Source organism: Argiope bruennichi, chromosome 9 (genome assembly GCF_947563725.1).
Source record: "Argiope bruennichi chromosome 9, qqArgBrue1.1, whole genome shotgun sequence".
NCBI classification, from domain to species: domain Eukaryota; kingdom Metazoa; phylum Arthropoda; class Arachnida; order Araneae; family Araneidae; genus Argiope; species Argiope bruennichi.
The window spans coordinates 9,207,931-9,216,424 of NC_079159.1; positions in this window are offsets into that span (position 1 = coordinate 9,207,931).

Sequence of the window (8,494 nt, forward strand, 5' to 3'; positions counted from 1 at the left end):
ATGTTAGTATCAATTTACATTACATTTTCATTAAAAAGTTTTCATTTAAAATGTTTCATATTCAGTTTAGAAATTTGTTAATTAAACTGATTTAGTATCAGGAACCATTTAACTCTCTTCATTTTTTTTAATTAATTTAAGAATTCTTTATTATTTGGTTCTTCATTGTTAAATAGATTATCTATGCTCATTAGAATTCTAAAATGCTGCATGTTGGTCATAATTTAAAAGAACTGCCCATGACGCACACACACACATGCACATAATATTTTGAGAATCTGCTTTCAAAGTTAGAAAAACTTGGTCATAATTTTTTTTCGGTGTAAATAAATGTGATTTTATTTTATTTACACTAAAAAATTATGTTCCATATTAATGCATATAAAATTAGAATAAAATAATTTTATTTTTATTCCAAGAAATTAAAAAAAGATTTTTTTGAATTTTTTTTTTCTTTCTTCTATCTTTACTTCATTTTCTTTATAATTTAAAATAAAATTAATATAATTTAGTTAAAATCTTATTAGTTCAAATTTTAATTTTTTAAAACACTTCTATGATAATTTCAAAAGATTTTTCACCTTTTGAGACCATTAATGCCAATCTAATTTCAAAAATTGCTAGTAACATTAACTATAATAGTTTAGAAAGATATTGTGCTTGTTTGTCTTTGTTTGAATTCTCAATGAAATATTTATTTTACAAATTCACATTTTAAATAATTTTATGTTCTAATTTAGGGCTTTAGATGTTTAATAATGCAATATGTCACAGTTCTTGGCGTCAAAAATTATTGGCAATATGTGAACGGGTATTTTCTCTGTAATTTATTAAATTCCCTTTATTATAAGCAATTTATTATGCACTTTTTTATAAGCACTTTAATCCACCCTGAAACATTCCAATTTCGCAAAATTTCTGATGAAATTTGCTTTCAAAATATTTGCATTTTTAGTATGAAGAAATGAAAGAATTTTTGAGACAAAATCCAAAATGTTATATGTTTGTAATTTTTTTCGAATCTGAATGCGTTGTTAAGAATTTGTTTTGACTTAATACAATCATGTTATAAACAACAACTTTATATTAGATGTTACCTTTCTTTGTATTAATGGAAATTCAAAAGTAAATGAATGTACATATGTAAAGGATTACATTGCTACTTTATGTGGCTAATAATAAATAAACTTGTAAAAATTTTGTTTTCTTTTTTTATATAGCCTTCATATTTATTAACTGGATGGGTTTTTTTTCCAAAAATATTTTTTCTGACTTACAGCATCTCAATGTCTTTTTTTAGTTATAAAAATATAAGAGATATTAATATTTAAGAAGGTTTTTATTGAATATATTCATTTATCTCTGACACTTTGCTGTATATTTATTACATCCTGCAGAAGTTCCACTTCTTCAGAGTATTGTGTGGTGCAAAATAAACAGAAATTAAAGAATATATAAACCGTAAATACTTAAAAATATATAAAAAATAACCTGCTCGTCGAAGAATGTGTTATGACTTTTTTGTAAAATTTATATAAAGAAAAATTATTAATGTAAATTTAACAAGCAAATTTTTGAAGTCCTTAGTTTTTGAAAATTCTGGTCGATATAGAAAAAAATTTATTGCGTAATTAATTATGTCAGTCAGTTAATCATATAATTAATGACTTTTTCAAAAAAAAAGCATACAAGAAAGTTCTGTTTGAAATTTCTTTCTAGAAAATATCAAATGCATTACAACAATAAGAATTCCAGCTGATTCGCAGGAAATACTAGTTGTGCTAAATTTCATCGAAATTATATATTCGTAACTTGATGATTCATGATTTCTTTACCAAAACATTTATCTCATACATAGTGTACGAGAAAGTATAATAATCGTAAAAAATTCGAACCCGTGATTTTGACAAATCTTCACGTTTTAGACCTTCCCGAGTCCAGAAAACATATTTTTAGAAATTGTCCGCCCGTCTGTGATGAAGATAACTCAAAAAAGCCTTAAGCTAGACGGTTGAAATTTGGTATACGGTCTTCACACCATAATTGCAGATTACTATCAAATTTTGTGTAAAACCTGTTCAGAAGAAGTCCATCTGTTCGAATATAAATTAACACGATAATTACAAAACGAAGAGAGCTAGATAGATGTAATTCAGTACACAAATTTTGAGCCAAATCCAACTACGGGTTGGCATGTAAACGCGATAATTCAAAAATGCAATGACTTAAATATATCAAATTTGATATGAGGTTTTGTGTTAAATTTCTGTTTCAATCGGTTGAAAAAAACATGTTTAAAATATAAATTCGGTTTTTGTGTACTCTTAAGGCATACCATAGATTTTTCGCCAAACATACACTACATATTCAATAAAATTACTAATTTCACGCCAAAAGTTAATATTTCCTAACTATTGTACGCCAATACCATGTAAGGGGTTCTCTGACATGGCAAGTTTTTTAGAGAGTATGAGAGAAAGTTTTGCGCAGATCTATCCTGCTGGTTTAAACATTAAACTATGATAGGTATTAAAGCCTTGTTGTTTTAATAACTTTATATCTATTAACTTTATTGTGTATATCAGTTTTCCTAATAAAATTGAATTCAAATTGAAAATAATTTAAAGTGTGCGGGTAATTTTTTTTAAAAAATTGCCTGTTGTTTTTTTGTGCAGATAATATGCAGAATTTTTCTTCCCTAACTTTCAACAGTAAACTATATTTAATATAAGATAATAAATTAAAATGAAAATCTATAAAATATGCTATTAAATTTCTAACAAAACAACGGAATGGTATGAATTTCACTGGGACGATAAAATCTGTTGTCAAAAATCTTGCAATAACATATTTTTGGAAAACCTGTCAATATTCAGAAAAGATTTGCACGACAATTTAATTATTAATTTTTTAAAAGATCATTTTAGGTTAATTTTTCAAAGGTAATTTTTTAAAACAGAGTAAAAATTAATTTTATGAGATTATATTCTGAGAAGATGCCCCGAAGAAACGTGAAAACCTAGCTTAAATTTTAATTAATCATAATTCAAATAAAAATTAATTCACTTCGAAGTGCATGCTTTCACTTTCTAAAATATATCTGTGCTAAATTCGGGAATTCTAGATCAAACTAATTGTGTTGTGATCCTCAACACATGCACAGATTCTTCTTTCAGAATATATAACGAGATATAATATAACGAATCCTTAAGATATCTTTAAGAGATATAACGGATCCTTGATAAGACTACCCTATTCAAAATTTGAGCCTTAAAAATCATTATAGTATATTTCATTTTATAATTAAATCTGTATTATATATTTTAAAAATAATAATTTCAAGACAAAATATTGTTATATTAATCGTTTTATTATTTTGTAATAGTAATCTAATATGTAATAATTATATAATGGATATTCGGAAATTATGGCTGGAAAATTAATGCGTAATTAAGTAATAATTACATAATCAATATCTAATAAACTACAAGCAAAGAAAATCGAATATTAATGGAGAAAATTGGATGAATTAGAAGGCTCATTTACTGAATTTTACGAATACTTCATAATTTGGAAATAGTTGAAAACTTTTTATCATAATGTTAAATTAATGATTATTTTTAAAGATTACGCTAGTTTAATAAAAAAATAATAAATAGTTTAAAAAATGAATACATTTTATTTAAGAAAATGTATGCAATTTTTATATATTTATGAAAATGGCTGTTGGTGTGGCATCATAATCTGTATAAAAATAAATTGATAAAATGTGGCAAAAAAGTTCCAATCTTCAATTTTATACCATTATATGATGCATTCAAATATTGAAAAGAAAAAAAAATCTGCTGAAGATATTAAATTTTTATCGAAATTAATTAATATTAATATTTTAAAAGTAATATTTGGAAACGACATTCATTTAATATTCGGTGTATGAAAATATATACAAATATGTTTTGAATCAAAAAAGGGAGCCGTAAATAATACCCTACTAAAAAAAAATCAATAGCGAGTAGCAATAGAATCAATTGCCAAAATAGCTAGTAGAATTAAAACATGCCTGTCACAGATTTCCATCTTTGAAAAAAAAAACCTTCACGTGCTTAAAATTCACATTGATTGGCATTTGTATTTTAAAGTAATCATATTTAACCAATGCTTAAAAGATAGCAGTTTTCTTTATCGCGTCTAATTTAGTTCATTTTCATTCTTGTGAAAATAGGCTGTGTAATTCCCAGTTTTCAATTTATCATTTTTTCATAGCAAGTAAATCTGATGATAAGAGAGATCCATGAAAGAAATGCAGTATGTAAAATAATAGCCTCGATAGTATTATATTCTGGATCTGAAATTAATTGAAAAATATGTTGGCTTTTTAAAATGTAATATCAGCACAAACACATTTATTTGAATTTTTGGCCGAAGTATTGAACTCTGATTCATAACACTACGGAGAAAATCTTACCAGAAGTGAATTGTTTTGGTAAAGATATGTATCGTTTGTTAGTTCCATGTACAACATTCCTCCACAAGCAAAATTATGAGCGATAATTATACCTACCGATTGGACACTCCTACGTTGATATACATGAAGATTTACTTCCAGCTTTCAATCAGAATATTTTCAATTCTTAAAAATCCTAAAACTCATCAGTAATCTTTTCCAATTCTTTTCAAAATGAATTCATACTCACCGACTTGCTTAAATTTTATTACTTTTCATTTTTTACATTATTGAATTTTTATCTATAATTGTACATGTTTTTTCTCTTTATTTTTTTTATTTCGTCTATTTTGTTTATCTCTCCACTTAATGGCTCTTCCAGTTCTAATTCTTCGAACTTTAAAGAAATACAAATGCAATAATAAGGAGCGTTAAGAAGTTTCCTTTCAGTTTCTTTGTATTAAACCCGATAATGCCTGTAGGCTGGTATACTATCTGCAAACTATAGCATGCATGAAGAAAAAGATGAATTCAAAACTCTCCACAAGGCAGGTCATTGCACTTAAAGCTACCAAATTTGGCATGCAGTTGCTTCTTGGATAGTAGGTTTTTACTAAAAAAGTGTTTTTCGAAATATGAATTAGAATGTTAATTAAAAATTAATAGATATTTTAATGATTTTTTCATATCTGCAATGAATTATTAATTTTAATGAATTTAATTTTTCATATCGGAACATATTGCTGCACAAAAATACTTGATGATGATGTCGTGTTTGCGTTACCACGGAAAGGGGTTGCAGTAGCTTCTGAGGGTAAGGACCCCTGAGCACCCAAGGGCAGAAGTGTGACTTCTAGCTCATACGAAGATGAAACTCTCACAATCGCTTGCACAACCTCGTTTTACAGGAGGGCACATTCACACACTTCACAGATAGAACACAGAAGAAGAACAACCATGCCCGAACCGGGACTCGAATCCAGGACGCCCAGATAACGAGGAAGACGCACTATCCCTATGCCAGGACGCCGGCACAAAATTATTTATACAGCACTTTTAAAATTTGAAGAGTAAGCTTTTCCATGACATCAGTCTTATTTTTGTGCTTTGTATTTTCCAATTTTAATAAATTTTAGAAGTCTTTCTAGCTTAAAAATTTATGTATACACCACTTTAAAATTTAAAGACTAAGCGTTTCAGTTTTATTTTTGTACATTCTATTTTCCAATTTTGATAAATGTTTAAAAGTAGCAATACTTTTCATAATGTTAATTCCTTGATTTATACTCACAAAGGTGCTTTGTTTTATTAAACATGAAATTTAAAAATAAAATAAAATTACATGAATAAAGTTAGGCTTGATTCGGTTGCCAACTACAGTTTTATATCTCCTAAATAATTTTATTTTTATTATAATGACGTGTTTTTCAACTATTTTAGTATTCTTTCACGTAATTAGCAATAATCATTATAAAAATTCACTTTGAAAAACTTACACTTTCTTGGGGAGGGGGAAATGAGGAAGAACAGGCCAAGAGGCAATCAGCTATTTTAAGAGGGCTCAAAATGCATTCACAAATTTAAAATTCAATTAACTGTTACCACAGAAGTTTGCGAGTATACATTCCAACTTTTTCTCGTAAACATATATAGAAAACATGAAACATTGCTATTTTCATAGAATTTGACTTCGATTAAGCTTTTTATGAAATTAAGTTTGTTAGGGAACCTCTTAACTCAAAAACAAAACCAATTAGACGAATGAAAATTCAAATATTATTTTTAACTCAAAATTGCAGATAGGAATAAAATTTTTGACTAATCATGCTGCACACTAAGAAAATAAAATTTAGCATGAAGTTTTGACTACAAAATTGCAAGTCTGTATCAAAGTTAGAATCCAGTCGCCTAAAAGAAAGGTATTAAATATTCGTTTTTCTTCACTTGTACAACGAAGCTAAATAAAAAATTTTTACTGAACCCATTAACAGGAATTCTATCCATCCGTTCGTATACATGAGAAAGAAATAACTCAACATGCTGGAAACTAAGAAAATAAAATTTAACATGAAGTTTTGATAACAAAATTGTAGGCCTTTATCAAATTTTGAATCAAATTGGCTAAAAGAAAGATGTTAAAAAATTCAGATTCGTTTTTATTTTTACTTATACAACGAAGGTTAACACAAATCTAATCATATGATGGAAATATATGAGAGCATCCTAAAAGTAGAAGGGCCGCGGTGACCTGGTGGTATGATCTCGGCTTCAGAACCCAATTCCATGGAGAACCGTCGTGTAAGCGGGTCTGGTGCACGTTAAATCTGTCGGGGCCACACGCCTTCCCACTAGTGTGTTGTAGAAGCTTGGAGTAGGAAGTGTCAACTCAGATTTCGTTCTCGTCATCTGACCTGGGTTCAAAATGACGAAGTCCATCACAAAATATCCCTAGTGTTGCTTTAAAACCGGAAGTTAATATATGCCTCATCTCTCATCCTCTAGAAGTAGAAGAACAATTTTCAGAGGTTGCTAGAGATCATTGCACTTCACAAGAAAACATTTTTTCTTCTTCTTTGTGAAATGGCATCGTAGGGTAATGCGTAGGACATACAAAACAAAAACAAACAAAAAAAAATCCAACCACTTTACTTTTCCACAAGTTTTTGCATTGCTGATGAGGTTATTGGAGTTTTCGGAAAAAACATTCCCAAATTTCAGAACAGCAATGCAAAAGTAAGAACAGAATAAAATATACACTTGCAGGCTTAAACGCAACAGCTGTCCGGTAACAATCTCCTGTTGTTCTCCAAGAAATTCTGTTAACAGCACGACTTCGAACGCCCATGCCACTGAGAGGTCGGTAGCGATTTCGGATCCTTTCAGAAGCTCCCATATCTCCAATTAGTTGCTAAGGAGACAGTATTTCACAAGAAACTTTTAGCTCATTATACGCTTTAACGAGCCGGTAAGATGTTACTCAAAGCATCTGTTACTTCCTGTTATGTTACGTGATTTCTTAAAAAAATTATTGCCTTTATGGGCGGTGGGGTTTCTGTTCTAAGCTGCCTTGCCACCTTGTAACAACAGTTCGAGCCACCCCATAAATATAAAAGTCTACCGTTTCGACCTGTGACCCTGAAAGCTGTCTCCCCCCCCCCTTCTCCCCATGAGCTACCTCAGTTAGAAGATAGTAAGAGTGCCCCCACCCCGCTTCTTTTTTGTCTTGGAGGGCGTACAGTGGGAATAAGACTTTTTGAAAGGCATATATTTGATTTTCGTTTCTTTAGCTGAAGGGGGGAGGTTAAAGGTCTAGAGAGCTGGTTTTGGATACTTTGTGATTCATCTTCTGTTTCAGGTGCAAGAAAGACTCGCGAGGATTTGTTTTGCGTAACTAAAAAACATTTGTTGCTAGTTGGATAAAAAAAAAAAAGCTACAGGTTGCATTGCTCCTGGTATCGTTCTTACCATTTGATGAAATTCAGATGGATATCCAGGAGCTTATAATTCATTATAAAAAAAAGACACTTTGATAATAAGATTTGTGATATACTTGTTAGATTCGATATTCTTGAGTTGAAACCAATGATTCGGAAAGAAAATGAGACATTTTAATTCATCTATGAATTGAGTACTCAAAATGAATGGTAAATATCTTTTACTTACTGTTTTATTGCCTACATGACTACATTGTATTGTCTGATAGCGGATTCTAAAACCCTTCGCGCTTTTTGTACATGCGTTAGGATGAGTTTAATTTGACGAAATAGTGGTGAGAGGAAGGAGATGTTTATATTTCACAATAAAATGAAATGCCGGAAATGTGCACATCCTTCCGCTTCTCACCCTTTAGTAAGATGGAATCATCGAAAAGTGGTCGTCTCAAGATACTAAAATTAACAGTAATTGTCATACATATGAGATCGCCTTTTCGTATTCTTACTGAATGCCTACATTTGACATTTGTATCATTTTCAAACCACAAAAGTTACATTGATAATTTACTTGACAGAGATCCGCGTGCTAACTTTTTTTTTCACTTTCTTAAAATCT